Below are 19,217 nucleotides of genomic sequence, written 5' to 3'. Positions count from 1 at the left end.
TGAGTGAGGGAGGACCAGGCTCCCTGGTGTGGAGACAGCCTGGCCACTACACTGCCACCGGGATGCTGAAGGATCCCCCAACCTCCATTTTGGACCATTCTGAGCTCTCCGTGTTTGACACAGGTTTTGCTGTAACCCCCCTGTTTTCTCCCAGTGCGCTGTGTCCCTCCGTGCCATGTCCCTACGGTGAGGGACGTGTCCCGACCTCAACATTCCTCTGTGCAAAACTATGCCCGTCCTGGCTGACTCCTGGGTGACACGGAGTTGTCCTCAGGGAACTGCATTTCTGTAATTTCCATCCCCTTTTGGAGCCTTGGGGTGAGAAATGCTGGCTGGCATGAGCTGGCCGGTGGTCAGCACTTGCCCGTGTGGCCAGTGGGAGCGGAGGGTGCGCAGGTGCCCGGGGTGGGCAGAGCAGGGTCTGTGGTAATGTCACCAGTGTCACCAGTAATGTCACCAGTGCCACCCTTCATCTGCTGATCTGTGGGTGACACTGGTGTGCTGGCAGAGAGCAGTGGTGCCTGTGCAGCGGTGGGAGCACTTAGCTGGCGGAGGTCAGATGCTGGTGGAAAATCCATGCACTTATTTCAGCCTGAAAGAATCTCTGGGATTTGTCCCCAGACTCTGCTGGCTTTGGTCTGCATGTGGCAGACACTCCTGGATATGAGGGAAAGCAGTATTTTGAGGCCCAAATATGTACATTAAAAGCCATGAATCGGGCCCCTACGTATCACATGACTTGAAAAGTGTTGATAACTTGGATGTTCTCCTTCTTTCACCTATTGTTCTCCAAGCCCATAAGGACATTTAAGCTAGCTCTTTGCAGCCAGCAGGGCCAGAGAGGTCCTGAGGAAAGCCCCCAAAATGGAATTTCATGTGTAATCACATGGCTCCGGGAGGTGGTGATTTAGAAAAAAATGCTTGTAATAGGAAAGTGGGAGTTGGTTCCAGTGGTTTGATTCCTGGGCTCTTTTGGGGTTAGTCTTTGTCACCAGCTTTGATTACGTCCTGCAAATTGGGTTCTGCCAGATTGCTAAGGAGTTAAGAAAAAAATCAGCCATTTTATGTATGTAATGGAGTCAGAAACTGGCTATGGAAGTTAGGTCATAGTTTGTGTAGAAACTAATTTTTACCCATGAAATGTAATCTGTGAAAGAGCTGCTGTGAGGGTACGAGATTTGGGAGGAGCAAGGACAAGAAGTGGACACCTGAAACCAAGTCTCGTTTGACAAGAGCATGAGGTTTGGTTCTTGTTTCACGCCATTTCTCATGGCCGCACAGACACACAAGACACCGTTCTCGGTATGTTTATTCCATCTTCAGCCAGGCTGCCTGACTCGATGCCACAGCCAGCTGCTCACATCAGGTGGAGACTTGAACTTCCATCAGCTCTTTAGCTCCACCACAGGCTGTGATCATGCCTTAAGGCTCAGTTGGTTGAGTCCGTGCCCAGGGGGTGATGTCCTGTTCCGCCAGTCCCCTCATCTCCTGCCCAGCCCTGCCAGAGCTGGCTTGTTACCAGTGCCCTGAAGCCCTCCTCACTCTAGGGGGAATCCTGCTGGGGGTCAACATCAGAAATCCTGGGTGCGTTGGATGCGTCATTCCTGGTGAAGATAGCAATTTAGAGGCTTTTAGAAACCTTGTGTGAATCTACCACATTCTTTCAGAGCCCTTTTCTCTGAAAGTCTGACTGTGGGCCCCAGTTCCTCTCCCAGCTAAGGGGAATACTTGCTCTTCCACATTTTTTGGGGTGCAGGGAATCAACTCGTCAGGAGTTACCAGCTGTCAAGGAGCAGCCGCTGGGGTGGGATGGCAAAACTGCAGGATGTGGGGCTTGGTGGTGCTCAGCCAGAGGAGATGCATTGAGGGTTGGGTGATGTAGAGTCATCTGAACTGATTTTCCCGGGTAATAGATTTTATTTTTAACTACACATAGGCTTGTGTGACCTATTATATTGAATAACTGCACTGTTCCTCTCACTGGTTCCTTAATAACAACCTTCTGCTCCAGCTAGTGTGAAGGTCAGCTGCAATTCCTGTAGGTTCTCCTTCCCATTTAAGTGAAAATTTGCTAACTAGCATCCAAAATACCTTCTCAATCCTTCTTTGGCTCCTGTCCCTTGCAGGACCAGTTTCAGAGTCTTGCTGGGTGCCCGAGGGGCTGACCCAGAACGCGGTGACGGGTCCGCTCTGGTGCCATTGGCACATCCCTGATTCTTCCGAAATACCCGAATTGCCTGAGCGTGTTTGTCTTACCGGGTCTCGGGGATTCATTTCGTGCCCTGCCGCTGTCTCGGCATAGCTTTCGGAGGAGCCTCTGTCAGAAATGTGCTTCCCTGATAAGATTTTTAATCGTTAGCCATGAATTTCTGCTTGTAATTAAGTAATTGTATGAGTTAAGTGCTTGGAGACGTGGGAGAAACGTATACATGATAAGACGTAGGCGATGTTTTGTTACATGCTTGTTGCTGCCGTGGGCACACCCATCCCTTTCCACGCTGCTGGTGCTTGCCCATATCTACTGGGGGTCCACAGAGCTGGGGGGGACCTCCAGCTCCCCGGCATTTCCAGGCTGGGAACTGGAAACGGGGGCTGTATGGATTCAGCTGCTTGCTCTGTGCTTATCTCTTCTCCAGCTCCCCTCCGTTCATCTGAGTGGGAGAGACTCCGTCCTCTGCCGGTCCCGAGTCCTTCCCTGCCTCTCCTCCAGGAACCCATCCCCACAGCATCTCCATGCCTGGCATAAAAACCTGGTCCACACTCACAGATATTCTCCCTTCCTTCCCTGCAAAAGCAGGGACTAGCTTATCAATGGGGAATTCCCTTTTTTATGCAGATCATGGACACAGAGAATAAACTAATCAAATACATCTCTCTAAAGGAACCAAACAAGCAAACATGTGGCTTTAATTTCAGTCCAGAGTTTTACAAATGAGGATGTGGCATCACTTGAGGTGCCCATAAACATGTTCCCTCTGGAGGTCACAGGCCCCACACTCTTCTCCTGCCCTTTGGTGTCTGTCACCCCACAGAGGTGACCAGAGAGGAGCTCTCGAGGCACCACAGCTGCGGCAGACCTGCCAGCACAGGACACAAGAGAAGTTGCTGCGGTGTGGATGGATGGGCAGGTGGGTGGGAAAACAACTGTTGGGTGGTCAAGCCACCACTATTGGGTTAATGCCACACTCCAGCTGGATGCTGCTGGCACATGTGGCACGTGTGGCACATGTGGCACTGCAGGGTGCAGCCAGGGGTCCCTCCTGGTTGTCATCTTCATATACAAACGGGAACACCTTGTGAGGTTCTTAGATGATGCCCACCTGAGGAGTGCCATTGGTGTGCTCCAGGGTAGGGCTGGAGGCACCTGGAGGCATTTGGGCGGGCTGGGGGAGGAACATGAAATCCCACAAGGGCAGACATAAAATCCTACACCTGGGAAGGGAGCACTGTACAACGAAACGGGCTGAGGATGGGCTGTGGGGTTCCATGGGAGCCGAGCATCGGCCTGCATGGGCAGCGAGGCCAACCAGCAGCATCCTCACCCAGAGCTGGAGTGAAGGGCTTGTCCCCCTCCCTCGGCACTCAGGGACTCACAGTGGGAATAGTGTGGTTCTGAGCCCACCCGACACACAGGGGCAACCGGCAAAAGTTAGAATCATAGAATTGTCCAGGTCGGAAGGGACCTTTCAGATCATCAAGACCAACCGTCAACCCAACACTGCCAAACCCACCACTGACCCATGTCCCTCAGCACCACGTCTGCCCGGCTTTTAAATCCCTCCAGGGATGGTGACTCCACCACTGCCCTGGGCAGCCTCTGCCAAGGCTTCACAACCTTTTTCGTGAAGAAATTTTCCTGATATCCATCCTAAACCTCTTCTGGCACAACTTGAGGACATTTCCTCTTGTCCTTGAAACAAGCAAGATGCAAACTGTGTATGAGGAAAAGCTTCAGACTTTTCCCTCATGGGGAAGGTCCAGCGGTGGACAAGGTCACTCAGAGAGGCTGTGTAGGCTCCATCCTTGAGGGGTTTCAAGGCCAGGCTGGATGAAGCCCTGAGCATCCTGGTCTGGCATTATTGCTGATCCTGCTGTGAGCAGGGTCTAGAGACGTCCCAAAGTCCCTTCCATCCTGAAGTCCCTTCCATCACCCCATGACTCAATGTTTTTATTATGGCAACACTGAAAATGTACTGCAGAATTGGGAATTCATATGCTTCTGCCTGACACTGTGAGCAGAGATAGAGTCAATAAGCTGTTAACAGGAGGAGGACAGGTCCCTCTCTAGGAAGCAGAGATGCCAGCAGTCCATGCTGGTGCACAGATGGGACAGATCTGCTCCAGACCCTGGTCACCATTAAACGACAGAGCCAGGAAACCCCCTTGGAGGCTGGAGGGAGTCATATGGAGAGGTTCCCTGCCACAGGAATGTGCTGAATGTCTAGACAGGGAGTGGGAGGAATTCCTCTCCACATTCCTGTGACCATGTCTCACCCCCTGCAGCCCTGGCAGCGCCGACCCCAGCTTAGCACCCCCCATGCTCCGTGCCTGGCTCCTCCACTGGGAGACCAGTCATGAGAGGGGGAACACGGCATAAAAATGGTGGCTGTTGGTGAATATTCCTAGACGTATTGGGAGCAAGAAGTAGATCCACAGCATCGTGTGGCATCTGTCATGGGGTCCTGGGACAGCCACCGCTGTCCTCACCTGCCTGCCACTGAGACAGGGGACACAACAGATGGCCCAAAGTGGACAATTCTCTTCAGCCCTCGTCATCTGGTGGCTTATGCCTTGAAGCATGAGAGTTTACACCTCTTGTAAATGTTTGTTTGGTCCAGTGCAGCTCTGTATGTTCTCATTATCTATTTAGAGGCTCAATCCAGTACTGATTCCTTCTAGATTCGCGGTCTAGGTACCACCTCAGGGCACAGGATCCCACAGGTTAATGAGATGCTACATGCAGAAATTATCTCCAATAATTTGATATTACGGTTATTGTTTGTTCACACTGTGATTGTGCCCATAAAGTGCTGTGGCGTTAGAAACGCAGAGCAGTGTTTTCCCAGAAGCCTCCCCTTTGGGTCCGGGGAAGAGCAGGCAGGAGGATGCTGCGCCTTCTCCATCCCATCCCGTACTTGCCGCCTAGAGCCCAGTGACACCCAGCTTTGCTTATGCCTTGCCAAAGAGGCCATCCCAGGGCTGTTTGGATCTTCTGATGGAGGTAGTGCCATCTTCTGCTTACAGCTCCTGCTCTCTTTGCTGCCTTTGCTGCCTTGTGTTTGCAGATTTGGCTTTAGAAGCAGCAGCGGCAGCCGGTTGGTGGCACATCACTGGGAAATGCAGTATTTGTGGGGATTTTACTCCGTGACCTACATGGGTGATCCAGACCCTTTTTTGAAGGTGAAGTGTTTGAAAGGGAGTGCAGCTGCTAGAGCGATGATCTTCTGGTCAAGGACAGGACACTGTTGTTGTATTTATCTTGCTCGTGGGAGGCTGGACCTCCTCTCCCTCTCCAGCACCACTCCTCCTCCCACCTGGGCTCTGGTGCACTGCTGGCTAGGGCTGATGTGGTGATGGGGACCAGTGCTGCTTGCCCAGGGTCCTTTCTTGGTCCGCCACTGCTCCACACACCACCAGCCTGTACCCAGCATTGGGCCAGGTCTCTCTCCATAGATCCATGGAGACTCATGTCCATGGGACTGTTCCCAAGATGTGTCTGAAGGTCTGTGTCCTCCCATGTGTGGGGAAGGTGGTGGGCATCAGCAAGGGGAGAGAGGAGGAGACAAAAGGAGAGGTGCCAGAGTTGCGGCTTGTGTGCCTGCTCTGAGGACCACTGTCCCAGGAGCTGTGACCTGTTTGGGTCCCTGCCTGGGTAGGGCAGGGGGGACTTGGTGGCTCCCATTGCTGGGACTCGGGCAAACTGTGCCTGTTTCCAGCTTCAGCGTCTGCTTGCCCTCACCATCAGGTGAGGGTGCCACATCTGAGCTGGAAAAAGTTATGCTCAAGTAGCCATATTCATTCACTTAGATACTTAGAATCATAGAATTGTCTAGGTTGGAAGGGACCTTTCAGGTCATCAAGTCCAACCATCAACCCAACACTGACAAACCCACCACTAACCCATGTCCCACAGCACCATGTCTGCCCAGCCTTTAAATCCCTCCAGGGATGGTGACTCCACCACTGCCAAGGCTTGACAACCCTTTCAGTGTAGAAATTTTTCATAATATCTAATCTAAACCTCCCCTGTCTCTACTTATTCCAGTTCTTGTGTTAGAAGTGCTGGGACAGCAGCCCCTGCTGCCCCCCAGCTTCTCTTTCCACCTCTTCCCTCTACCCATTTCTGCGGATGCCCCCCCCTCGCCCTGTCACCCTTCTCCCCTCTCAGGACTGTCATTCGCCCTGTCCCCTCCTCTCCTGGTGGGCCCCGCGCACCGGGTGACAGGAAAGGGTAGACTGTCCGGAATAGTGATGCTGAAAATATAGTCATTAATGGGACTCTCGAAACCCAGATGTCCTTTCTGAACACCGGTAATTTGTTTTTAATGAAAAACCATGCAGTGACCCTGAACAAATGAATTTCCTTTATATGAAGTCTATGTGCAATTACCCGACTAAAGGGACCTGAAAACAGTGACATTCAAAACTGGGCTTTGAAAAGAAAAGCATAGAAAATAGCGACGGTGTCGTTAGCAATCTTTTATTGAGGGGAAGATGTTAGTTCCAACATGCAAAGCAGGAGATGGTGTTGGAAAACAAAATGTGGTTTTTCAAACACATTTTTTCCTTGTGGCCAGCAGGTATTAACGCCAAGGAGAAGGGAGACTGGGTGACCTCTGCCTGTGGGGGCTTTCTCCCCCCAGCGCCAGGACCATCTGCTGGGACCCAGCAGGGTCAGGAGGCAGTGGTGAGGATGTAGGGGCTCTGGGATAAAGCCTGTAGGGATTGGTGGGGTTTGGTGTGTCCCCCTGACATGCTGAAGACTTTATTCACCCTTATTTTCATGAGTCTGTGTTTTTTGTTCCGGCTCTGCCTTTGCCAAACTTTTTGCAGTAGCGTTTTGGGATTCCCTGACCTGCAGCAGTAAATACTGGAAAGTGAGGTAGCTGGGAGGTAAACCGCTTAAAAACAGGGGAAAAGTGAATTACAGCATTTGGGATGACAGAGGGCATCGGTGTCAGAGCCTGGACGAGGTCCTCTTCTGAGGCACAGCATAAGGCTGGAACCACTCAGTTACTTGGACAGTGACGCTGCTGTGGCCAGTGAAAGTGAGAGGAAAATCAGGCCCTTTATTCTAGAAAGACCTAAAGCAAATGAATAAACCTTAACATTTCTTTGGTGAAGTGGAATGTTTGTCAGTTACCACCACCTTGGAGCCTGGTGGTGACTCCTAAGTCCCTTTGCTGTCCGCTCCACCAGCTCCACGCTGCTATTACAGTGGGGATGTGCAGCTCCGGATTATGGGAAACTTACCTTTTTTGTGCTGGTATAGCCACTTTTTGCAGCTCATGTAGCTCAAACCCAGCCACCACCTGGAGCACCCCAAAAACCACTTTCACCCCCCAGTTGTGCACAGAAGCACCTACAGCTCCCACCGCCAGACCCAGAAGACCCACTGCCAAGGGACAGAAGTATCGACATTTGGAATTTTCTGGTTAAGCAAATTTACTGTTTTTCCCCCCGTCTAGGGCTGCTCCACTAAGGAGCCTCCCCACCTTTCTGTAATATCAGAAGACAAATCCCAGAGAAGTTTCATCACATATGATGGAGCAAGTGATGTGCCATCACAAATATCTTGGGGCAATACCAGATTGCAAATCAACTGACAAATGATTCCCTCAATTAATAATAAAGCAGTTAAGTAAATGGTGTGTGTTTGTCCCCTGCTCCTGTACACTTTGAATGAGGGGCTGCCAGGATCTTGGAAGCCTAGAGAAACGTTTTTGGTGTTCATCTCTCAGGAATGTAATTACTGCATTTGCACAGAATATAAGACAAAATTTATATTGTTTTCAATATGATGTTGTCAGATATTATTTCATTAAATTGATTTAGGGATTACGCTGGAGAGGGCAAGAAGGTGAAATGTGGGGAAGCCAACAGAGCCTCTGGATCTGCTCTTCCCAAACCTTCCTCTGACAGAACCCATCCCCAACTGGGGTCAATTAGTCCCAACACCCGTCCGCCACAGCCTCTGCTGGTGACACCAGCTGGGGACACAGTCCCAAGTGTCCCCTGCGTGGCAGCGCTGGTCCCGACGGCTCCAGCCACAATTCCTGCCTCTTCCCATGGAGGTGGGAGGCTTGCACGTATCCAAACACAAGTAAGCAAGGCGAAGTGTGTATAAACAAAAGGATCTGTCTTCGGGAGTGAGGAGGAGGAGAGAAAACATATTGTATTGCTCCACTCTTTGGAAATTTCTATGCATTTGTAATAACAAAATTACCATAATTTGCTCGTTAACGCAGCTAGATCAGTCAAGCATTGTTCCAAACATGCAGAGGCTGCTTCTCGCTCTAGGTCTGCCAGCAAGTTAAGCACGGTGGAAATTAGCATGCAAATAGCCCTAATTCGGCGGCCGAGCTGTCAGATCCGCATTCAGCCGCTTGTTCCCTTTGAAATCCCTGACAGGAGCGGCTCAGGCAATCCCACCCTCAAGGAGATCCAGCCAGAAGAGGTACCAAGGGGCCACCTCCTGAGTGACAGTTTGGCTACCTTCAGTCAAATCAATCAGTCGCATCAGCCGTGCGGCAACGCTGGGGGCCATGGGGACAGGGGGGGCTACACGTTTACAGCCAGACCTCAATGCTGAAACCACCTCCTCCCCACCACGGGACGGTGCTGGGGTTTGGGGCTCCGGCAGCTGGGCGATGTTGACTGTGGGATAGAGGATCCCTCTGTTCAGAGACTGATTTTCAAGTTAAGGCGCAGTTTATGGCAAAAAGCGTCACTGTTGGGGGTGTTCCCGTGCTGAGGGATGGAAGACGGGTCTGGGGTTGTTTCTTCAGGAGCCGTGCCCAGGGCTCATGGCTTGGCTGTGGCTACGGAGCTGGTGGGGCAGCACTGCGCTGGGCAAGGCAGTGCAGGGTCAGTGTCAGATGGGGAGGGAGGGGAGCCATAGGAGGAGGGGACAGAGTTTGGCACTGAAAGAGGGGAGATTGAGATGAGATCTGGGGGAGAACTTCTTTGCTGTGAGGGTGGTGAGAGCCTGGCCCACGTTGCCCAGAGAAGCTGTGGCTGCCCCATCCCTGGAGGGGTTCAAGGCCAGGTTGGAGGGGGCTTGGAGCAACGTGGTCTGGTGGGAGGTGTCCCTGCCCAGGGCAGGGAGGGGACTGGATGATCTTCAAGGTCCCTTCCAACCCAAACCATTCTGTGATTCTATGGTTTTTACCTCTCACTAGACTTGTTTTCTGAGACTATAGGCTTGATTTCTGTGTGGTGATGGCTGGAGGGAGTTTTCTTGCAGTTGGGACTGTTTGAACATAGGACATCTGCCCCGCGGTGAAACCCCAACACTCAGAACTGATGTCTATTGAAATTAAATATTTTTCACAAATTGAAATAACATATTTTGAGAAACAAGTCTTCCCTTCTCAGGAGTTTCTGGACACATTGAGGCTTTATCAAAACCAGTGGAAGTGCCAAGGCATTACAGTAGGTTGCATTGCAGTACGATGTAATGAAATATGATGAGTGCAAAAGAAACAGAGTAGGGTGTCGGAAAGAAAGCCAAATTAAGGGGAAAATTTTAAGCAAAATGACACACCTTAGTAAAGATGAGCCCCTGCTCATGGGCTGTGCTGGGAGAAAAGGGACAGCCTGGATGGGGAAGTGAGAAGTCTCCAGAAAGAAGGATGGATTCACTTATTTCTGGCAGCAAACACGGCACCGGGGCACTTTGGTTGCACATAAGTCATCTGTCCCCTGTGGCTGCAGTAGATTTGGGATCAGGCTCTGCACTGACTGCAGAGTGAGCTGCGAAATTTAAATGTCACTCCCTGAATTCTGAATTCCTATATAAAAAAGACTAAAGCCAGCACTCTGGTCCCAACTTGATGTCCATTTAGTGGCAGATACAGCAAATCCTGTGTCTTGGGCAGCAGCAGCAGCAGCTGCTTTAGCACACAGAAGCTTTGTTTCAGAATAAGTAACTTCCAGGTACGTACGGATGCTTTCCTTCCATGGAGAGGTGTGTGCTGGATCCCCCAGTGGGATTAGCTGTGTCCAGGTGGGAGAGGGGCTGCTTGCTGTGTCGGTGGTTGGTGGGCACTGGGCATGGGGTAGAGATGCTGCCCTGACTTCTCTTCCTCCTGCCAACCTCCTTCTGCCTGAAGGAGTCGCCTCAGCCCAGGCTATCCAGTCTTCATTTACCATCTAGTCTTCATCTGACATTTACTGAAGTCAGGAAACATAATGGCAGCCCTTGGCAAGGAGTCTGGTCTCGTGGAGATGTGCCCTGGGCCGTCACGATGTATGGGGAGCCACGGGTCATGCTGAGGAACATCCCGCAGCAGCCACAGTGGCTTCAAGCATCAGCCTGGGGTGAGACCTGGGGTGAGGGTCCTCCTTCCCTGCTGTGTGTCCTCATCCTTGGCACAGTCTCAGGCCAGGCTCAGTGGCTGCAGACATTGCTTGGGAATGGCTTTGGCTACAAAACGTTTGCCAGCGGCAGCTGGAGGACTGAGCTGCCATGCTCCTGGAGATTGACCTGAGATTGGCTGACATGTTTTTTCTTTGCATTAAAAGGATGACGGTAATGTGGATGTGGTGTAAAACCAAAGCAGTGCCGTGAAAATCAAGTGAGAAATTATCTGTCGTCCGTCACTCAGGCATTCATTTGCATTGTGTTTGGTGTCAGAAAGGAAAACTGACATCTCTGCTGGGGCCGTGTCTCTGTATTTCAGAGCTTGCACAAGCTCCTCGCGATGGCAGAAAGAACTGGAGGGCGAAAGCAGACCCTGCTGATGTGCTACTGCCACTGTCCAGGGGTGGCTGAAGCCTGGACTCCAGCAGAAAACAAGGCCTTGCAGGCAGGAGGGCTGAGATGCCGAGGTTTTGGGTGGCTCAGCCAGGAGCACTCATCCATGCAGAGGGTTTATATGAGGACAAGAGGGTTTTCCATCCATCGAAGGTGCTGCCACCTCAGCAGAAAGGGCAGGACCAGGCCGTCGCCTGGTGTAGCTGGTCCCAGCTGAGGTTCCAGCCTGGTCTGACACAGTCAACAAGGACGGGGATGCTGAGGAGACACCGTTGTGGGCAGATGCTCCTTCAGCCTTTCCTGTCCCCATTCACACGTGCATTTGCAGGTGACTGGAGGCTGCCTTCATGTCAGCAGGAATGCACTTTTGTCAAGCTACCAAAATGCTTAACATCCAAACTTCACAATTTCCACACTGTAGCTATGTTACTGTGTCTCATAGCTTTATATCTACTTCTGCTACGGGCTAAATTACTTGTGTAATTCCTGGAAGTAACTTCACATTACATTATCATTACAAAGACTAAAGTTATAAAAAAAGGCTAAATTCAGGATGAGTGAAGTATTTTCATCTGAACCAAGTGAACATATCCATTACATGGTTTGGAGAATTTTTATCCTACGAGATACTTCTTGGCACTTTTGGCCCCAATTTGAGATACAAGTGTACTCTAAAGCCTGATATTTTCTGCGGGACAGAAGTTTTCCTTTCCATTCTGCCTGCACAACTGACCAGTCCATCAGGAGCGGAGAGGACGACACGGTGCCTGCCCTGTATGCCGAAGGCTGGAGATCCTGGGCAGGGACTGAGTGACACCCTGCATGGGTGGAGGCACTCGGTGTCCCCCATCCCCTTGCCTGGGCGTGGGGTGGATGGGGCTGTCGTGGTTTGGGCTGGGTTGGCCAATAACATGACAACGGATGGTCTACCCCACCTCTCACTCCAAGGAGAGGAGGAGGAGAGGTAGAGATTTACGAGTTTAGAAGGAACTAAACTACTTTAATGAAATATTAATAATAAAATAAAGAGGCAATAATGAAATATATACAATATATACAAGCTCCCAGGATGATGTCACCAGCAGGCACTGGGGAAGTCCCAGACTGGACTCAATGATGGGTGGGAACTGGATTCTGGATCTGGATTAAGGAACACACAGATCGGGATCAAAGGCAGATGAACAGACAGGGTCCTCCTCGGACACCTGCCATTGAAGGAAGAGCTGACCCTGTGATCCCTCGGCTTTTATACTGAGCATGGGGCAGATGGAATGGAACACCCTGTTGGTCGGGTTTGGGTCACCTCTCCTGTCTTCTCCTCCCTACAGGTGGGACCTCTACGATTTTCCATTTCCAAGCCTCCAACGGGGCAAATAAAATTAGCTGATCTTGTTTTTTATAGCAATAAGTGTAAGCAGGAACCTCTCTGCACACCATTCCTTGGCATTGACTATAAACATTGCTCTTATCACTCTGACAATGAACAGTTTCTGCACAATATGCTGTTAATTTCAGAGAGTTAGAAGAGAAGTACAATTACTGAACAGAAAGTTGGTTCTGTTCTACCTCAAACCAGGTCACAGGCAGCCCCATAGGCTTGGGGAGAGCCAAGAGGTGGTCCGGGGCCAGCAGTGACCAGCACAGAGTGGCACTGTGCTCCTGGCCTCGCATGGCTCATGTGGCTCGTGTGTCTCACGTGTCTTGCTAGGCTTGTCATTGCCCTCAGTGCATCTTCTTGCTGCTGGGTCTACCCAGGGTCTCCAGGGTCTGCGTCCTGGTGGCTGGTGGACAACTCCGCAAGGGGGCAACCAGGAGAGGGAAGTGGCAAATTCCTCATTGTCACTAATTGTAATGCCATCTCTTATGCAGATGAGTCGGGCAGTTGTCCTCCTGGTACAGGGAGATAAATCTCTCCTAACGAAGTTCCAATATGGTTGCTCTGTGGCACCACCTACCTTTGTTGTATTAAAGTTAAATACCTTTGTGTACAAAAGTTTAAGGTGCATAGCTAAAACCTGTGTGCTTGCAGTAATTGCAGATGTAAATCTTTTTGTCGTCCTGCAAAGACTAGGTGAGGTATTTCATAAATATGTCAGAAGCGGCATTAAAATTTTATGGCAGGCAGCACGGGTCGAGAATAGTACAGTGACTTCACAGCAAGGTACGTCCACCTTAACCCACAACTCATTAGTCATTGATGGGATTTCTGTGCCTTGTAGCTTCTTGGAAATGAGGTAGTGTTACAAAAATCTGTGTGCTACTGTTTTCTTAAAATATGACAACCTTCTCAGAACCATTAAAAATAAAATTGTACATTTTTGAGCAGGTGCTAGTTAATATAAAGATAAAATAAGGGGGAAAATTCTGTCCAATCTGTATGATCGTAAAATTATGTACAACCTTCATTAGAAGTTAATTGGCAGCCTTGATGGGACTGGGAACTTCAGAGAGACGTTGTCTGAGTGAGACCAGGTGTCTTCCAGCTGTACCTGCAATGAACTTCTGCCTGGCTGACATGCAGGAAAAATCAGCCAGTACATGGGCTAATTTCATTTTGAAATCAGACGTGTGAAAGTTCAGTGATGGTCGCACCAAGTCCACTCATGGAAAGGTCAATCAATGTCTACAGGACATCACAGGCATAAGCTGGACGTGATTTTGGAGAGTATGAGTGCAGCAGGGGAAGGGGTCATAGATGGCAATAACCAATCTATTGATCTGCTGGATTCTTACAGCGGATTTACTGGTGATGGAAGATGTTGAGTGCAGTAAGCATTTCGGAGTTCCTCACGCTTTTAGGAAAGAAATGAGCTTTAACCAGCAGGTGTTTCATGGTTTGTTTGGGTTTGTTGGAGGAGGGTGTTGCAGAGTGATGCTTACACCGCTGGCCGCGGGAATTAAGAGTTACTGCCGCATTTCCTGGCTGTTCTTTCAACGAACAGTACAGATGCTGTCTAATTAATTAAATGTCATTAACAACACTACCTGGGATCCTGTGAGTGTCTGCGTGCTCGTGGTCGCTGGACTGCTGCAGTGCATCGCAGTTCCAAGGGCTCTGTCTTGGCTGGAGCAGGGTGAAATTTTTGATGTAGTTTTATTGGACTGTGTTTAAACAACATGGGTGGAGGCCTCAGGGCTCCAAGAACTTGCTGTTTGTCAGGGTTTTTTTTTAAATTTAAAATCAAGCAGTGAAGCCTTTGTTTGAGTAAAGAAAGTTTCACTTGAAAATCATTTGTGAGGACTGTTCTTTTGCTGAAATCTATCACTTTCAATTCCGTTCTCAAAAAAAAAAAAAGGGGGAAACATTAATTTTACAGAGGGCATTTCCCCTTTTCCTTTTATTAATGCTTTATTTACTTTCCTGTGGGAACAGATAATTTGCTGGATACAGCGCCAGGTAAGCGAGGGTCCACAGACCAGGAGCAGCTTCCCATTTTGATGCAGAGGATCTCAGGTGCTTTGAAAAGCATCTTTCTTTTTCCAAAACTGCTCCCTGAGGAGGTTTTCCAAAACTGCATTTTTTCAGTCCTCTTGGGAAACACTTCTTTCTCACTAAAGCTCCTTCCAACGACAAACCTCACCAGCCCCGGGGCTGTGTGAGCTCGGGGTGTGTGTGATGCTGTGCATCCTCCTACCCTGCTGGTGCCCTGCAGGAGGACACAGGGCTCTGGGATGGAGCGAATCGTGCAGGGTCTCCTGCCAGTCCCAGGGCTGTCCCAAGGCCAGGAGTGAGCTCTGGCTGTGGGTTGGTCTTAGGGAAGCAAAGAAGGGCAATGGAGTTGGTGAGGGGTCTGGAGCACGAGTCTTGTGAGGAGCGGCTGAGGGAACTGGGGGTGTTCAGCCTGGAGAAAACTCCCTGAAAGGAGAATGTAGCCAGGGGGGATCAGTCTCTTCTCCCAAGGAACAGGCAATGGGACAAGAGGAAATGGCCTCAAGTTGCACCAGGGGAGGTTTAGGTTGATAATCAGGAAATATTTCTTCACAGAAAGGGTTGTGAAGCCTTGACAGAGGCTGCCCAGGGCAGTGGTGGAGTCGCCATCCCTGGAGGTATTTAAAAGCTGGGCAGACGTGGTGCTGAGGGACATGGGTTAGTGGTGGGTTTGTCAGTGTTGGGTTGATGGTTGGACTCCATGATCTGAAAGGTCTCTTCCAACCTGGACAATTCTGTGGTTCTGTGATTCTATTCTATAAGCAACAAGAGCACGATGCCTGCCCGTGCCTGGTCCTCGCTCTACTCACTGTGGGTGTCTGTCTCTTTGGGTACGACTGGCTGAGGAGTCCTGCCTGCTTATCCTGGGATTTTTAGCTGGTTATCACCCCGGGTATTTCTGCAGAGATAACTTAGGTAGAACATGATGGGCTTTTGCTATATATAGTGTATATTTCCTGCTGGGCATCTTCCCAGGGGGAACATCCTTTCAGAAATACATGTTTTGCTTCAGTATGGGTGTATTTGGTAATTTTTCCCCTATTTGGTCTTCTTTCTTTTTGTAGCACGTGGACTGCTTGGCCCAAAACTGGCAGATTAACAGCTGAGTGTGTTTGGTCCACCAAGCAGAAGGCAGAGTTATCAATGTCCTTCCCTCTGTGGGACCTCTGTGGACAGAGAAAACACAAGGGACCATAGAATCATAGAATGGTTTGGATTGGAAGCAACCTTTAAAGGTCATCTAGTCCAACCTGCTGCCACAGGCAGGAACATCTTCAACTAGGTCATGTTGCTTAAAGCCCCATCAAACCTGGAGTTGAATGTTTCCAGAAATGGGGCATCCAGGAGAAGACCTGGCAGATTACTGGTGTTCAACCCATGGCATGCCCTGGGTTTCTAGTTCCCCAGGTTAAATGCAGCTGATACTTGCAGATTAGAGCAGAATAAACCACTGGTCCTGTTGTTTGCTGATGAATGTTAAAATTGGAAGAAAGTCCAAGGTTCAATCAAAACAAAAATCAGCAATAAAAATTACTTTGGAATTTACTTCAGAGTTTGTTTTCCAGTTGAGATTTTGGGATATTTTGTTAGCCTCACTGAACTCAATTAAAAAACTGAACATCTTTCTGAATTTAAAAGAAAAAAATAGATTTGTTTGGAAAACATCTTTTTTTTTTTTGTAAAAAATTAAAATCCAGGTCTCTTTTTCACTGAAGAATTTTGTCAAAATTGTCACAAATTTGCAAAAGCGTGTTAGTGATGCGAAACTACATTTTTTTGTGTGAAAGTGAGTTTTATCTGAAAGATGTTTCCCAGCTCCCCCGTACACGGAGAGAACTTGTAAGAGAATGAGTGTTTTGCAAATCTTAGGGATTGCAGCTTCCTAGGCAGGGCTGCAGACCTCTCGCCCTGAGCCACGATGATGGCGTGGGATTCGCTTCACCAAGGGGAAAATCTGCTGATTTTTCCTCTGCAGAGAGGCCAGACCATTTTCCATCTTTTCCAAGGTCTCTCACCCATGTTTGTTGCTCTGACTTTTTGCGGGACTCTGCCCGGGGCTGCTGGATCACGAAGCAATCTCTGGGGTGATGTTGGTACGCGGTGAGAAGGGACTTCTGTTGTCCTGTGGTTTATACCCCCCTCCAGCCCAGGCAATGCCTGGCCCCACGGCACTCGTGGCTTTTGTGTAATAGATTTAATTTGGATAGCCGTTATTTCCCAGTGCTAGCCGGCAGTGCGTGGGCTGCTCGGGCACGTTGGTGTGGCTCAGTGCGGTGTTTAGCCCGGCTCCCCATGCAGTCAAGCATATCTTAGCTACTGGGGTAATGATTGCTATTGGAATTCGCTGAAGAAATTTATGGTCCATGTGATTACTTCTACAAAAGACAACAGTAGAAAACAAATAAAAGTCATGAGAATGTTAATTTTAAAAAGTTACAGTAAGGTCCTTTGCCGTAAGGGAAAGGTAGAAACGCCTGTAGGCCCTGCCAGGAGGTTGGGCTGGAGGGGAAGGGGGTTCACCCGCAGGACCCCAACTTAGGGACAAGTGCAGCAGGTTACATTTAAACTTACCCAGGACCCCAGTGAGGAATGGGCAAGGTGTTGCTGTTCTTGGCCAGGACTCTCACTTTTGTCCCACAACACCCCCTTCCTGTCCCTCAGGCAGTTGCATTCATTGAACACCATTTCTCCTGCTTTGTTTAATTTTCTGCCAAAGGGAAGGGCTAAATAAGATGCTGTTCTAAACCTGGAGCTTGGGTGGCGAAAGGACCCAGCTGATGGGGACTGGTGGAGAAACTGGTGGATGGGATGAGTCTGGCAGGACGGAGAGCACGGCCACAGGGTTCCAGTTGCTCTCCCTGTTGGCTGCCAGTGGCTCCAGCCAGTGCTTGCCAGGAGCTGCTGTGAGATGGCCACAGGGAGGAAGGCATGTTCTATCACCTGCACATTCCATCACCTGCAGGTTCCATCACATGTTCCATTACCTGCACATTCCATCACTGCCACGTTCCATCACCTGTAGCCATCATATGGACACAACCGCTCATCCCCGTGGTCCTGATGGCTTCTCTCCATCCCAAACACGTATGCAAAAAGTTAGTATCTGAGAAACCACAGCAAAAAGTGCACAAGCACGTGTCTGCCTTCACGTGGCTGGGTCTGGTTGAGCTGTGCTGACTCTGGAGCTTCTGATTCATGGGGTCTTCTGAGACTCTGGGGACCAAAGCAATGTATTGAACATGGAAGTGACATATAAAACTTCTTTATTGAGTATTTGTGCAAATTTTGCATTTCAGTCCAAAGGTACCTGCCACTCGGTAACAAGCATGTCCCATGTTTGAGTAGGCTGCTGGTTTCTGCTGGTGTCAAGTGCCATGTGCTACAAAGAAGACAAGGCTAAAGGATGCATTAATGACTATTGTGCTGCTTAATGGGATGGCAGCCGGGTGCTCTGTGCGGTGAACGGCGGTAGAGCAGGGACAGTGGCCAGGCTTTGGAGCAGGGGCCCAGGGAAGATGTGACATCTCCATCCTGGGACACTCTCACACCTTGGCTGGACATAGCCAATATCAAAGCTGGCCCTGCTTTGGGTAGGAGTTTGGAGCAGGTGACCTACCAAGGCACCATCCAACTTACATTAGTCTGTGGTTACAGCATCCATGTTTAAAAAAATTAGATGGCAAAATAAATTGCATCCCCCTCCCATGTGCCGAGATCTAGATCTGGCTGAGGTTGACCCTGGGTCTGTCCCACTGCCCAACCAGCTGTCCGACCACGTCCGCTGCCCCTTCTGCCCATCTGCCCCATCCTTTTGCCTTCTGGCAGAGGAGGAGAGTTTCCAGCACCCTCCTGTCCCAAGTCCATCACTGAGGTCCCTGCATCCTCCCCTGTCCTCTGCCAGTGCTGTTCTCTGAAGCCACAGCAGTTTGAGAGACACTATGAAATCTTTTTCTTCATCTCCTTGTTTCTGAGATTTTTTTAAGCTCAAGCTGTTCAGTTTTCCTACACATCACAAAGGAAACTTGCAGGGAGCTTACCTTAAAACCAAGCAGACTGGTAAACATGAGTTGATAATCCCCAGAGAAGATGCTGCAGAGCGGATGACGCTGCCTTGGCTGCAGCAGCAGGTCCATCCACCACCTTCAGGCTCTGTTTGCAGCTGCCCCTGGGGGCTCACCCCATAGGCAGGGGGGCTGTGCCTTTCCCCCACTGTATCAGGGTGGAGGGCATCTCCCAGGGCTTTGCGGCCAACTTGTAGCAGCAGCTCCTGGGAATCGTTCTCCCCGCCTCCCCTGCACCTCTGCTAGCAATGGGGGTCTGACCCCTTTTGGGCTACAGCTGCATAAATCACCCTGGAGCCAGGGCTGCGGCGAGAGGTGGGATAACTCTGCCAGAAGCCCTGGGTTTGGTGTCTTCGTGTCTCAGCAATGCCAGCATTACTAAAGCGGGGGTTTCCTGTCTCACCCCATCCCAGGGATGTGGGCGGGCGCCCAGCACGTGTGTGCACCGCATGTGTGCCGATCCGTTTTGGTTTTTTGAATATGCAGGGGGCCAGTCGCTAAGCAGGGCTGTCAAGAAGTGTGGCTGATGGACCTCGGAATATCTGGTGGAAATCATGGGGCATTCATGCAAGCGTCTGGCTTAGTTTCACTCATAGCTGTACCCTTCGTCTGCCGAAGTGCTGCGGTGACGGTCGCAGGACTCGAGACTTTTCTCACCCACTTCTCCTTTTCCCTTCCCCTCTCTCCTATGTCTTTTCTCTCGTTTTTCTTCCTGCCCCCCTTCTTATCATACTCTGCATATCCATCA

The 19,217-nt window shown here is 50.1% G+C and overlaps 1 protein-coding gene across 7 annotated transcripts in view; it reads left to right on the top strand.

Moving 5' to 3' along the window:
- The window catches only part of PAX5 (paired box 5), a 135,546-nt gene that overhangs the window by 106,965 nt on the left and 9,364 nt on the right, over positions 1–19,217 (top strand). The window lies entirely within an intron of this gene.

Source organism: Numenius arquata, chromosome Z (assembly GCF_964106895.1).
Source record: "Numenius arquata chromosome Z, bNumArq3.hap1.1, whole genome shotgun sequence".
In the NCBI taxonomy this organism is placed as follows: domain Eukaryota; kingdom Metazoa; phylum Chordata; class Aves; order Charadriiformes; family Scolopacidae; genus Numenius; species Numenius arquata.
This window is presented reverse-complemented; position numbering and strand designations above follow the sequence as displayed.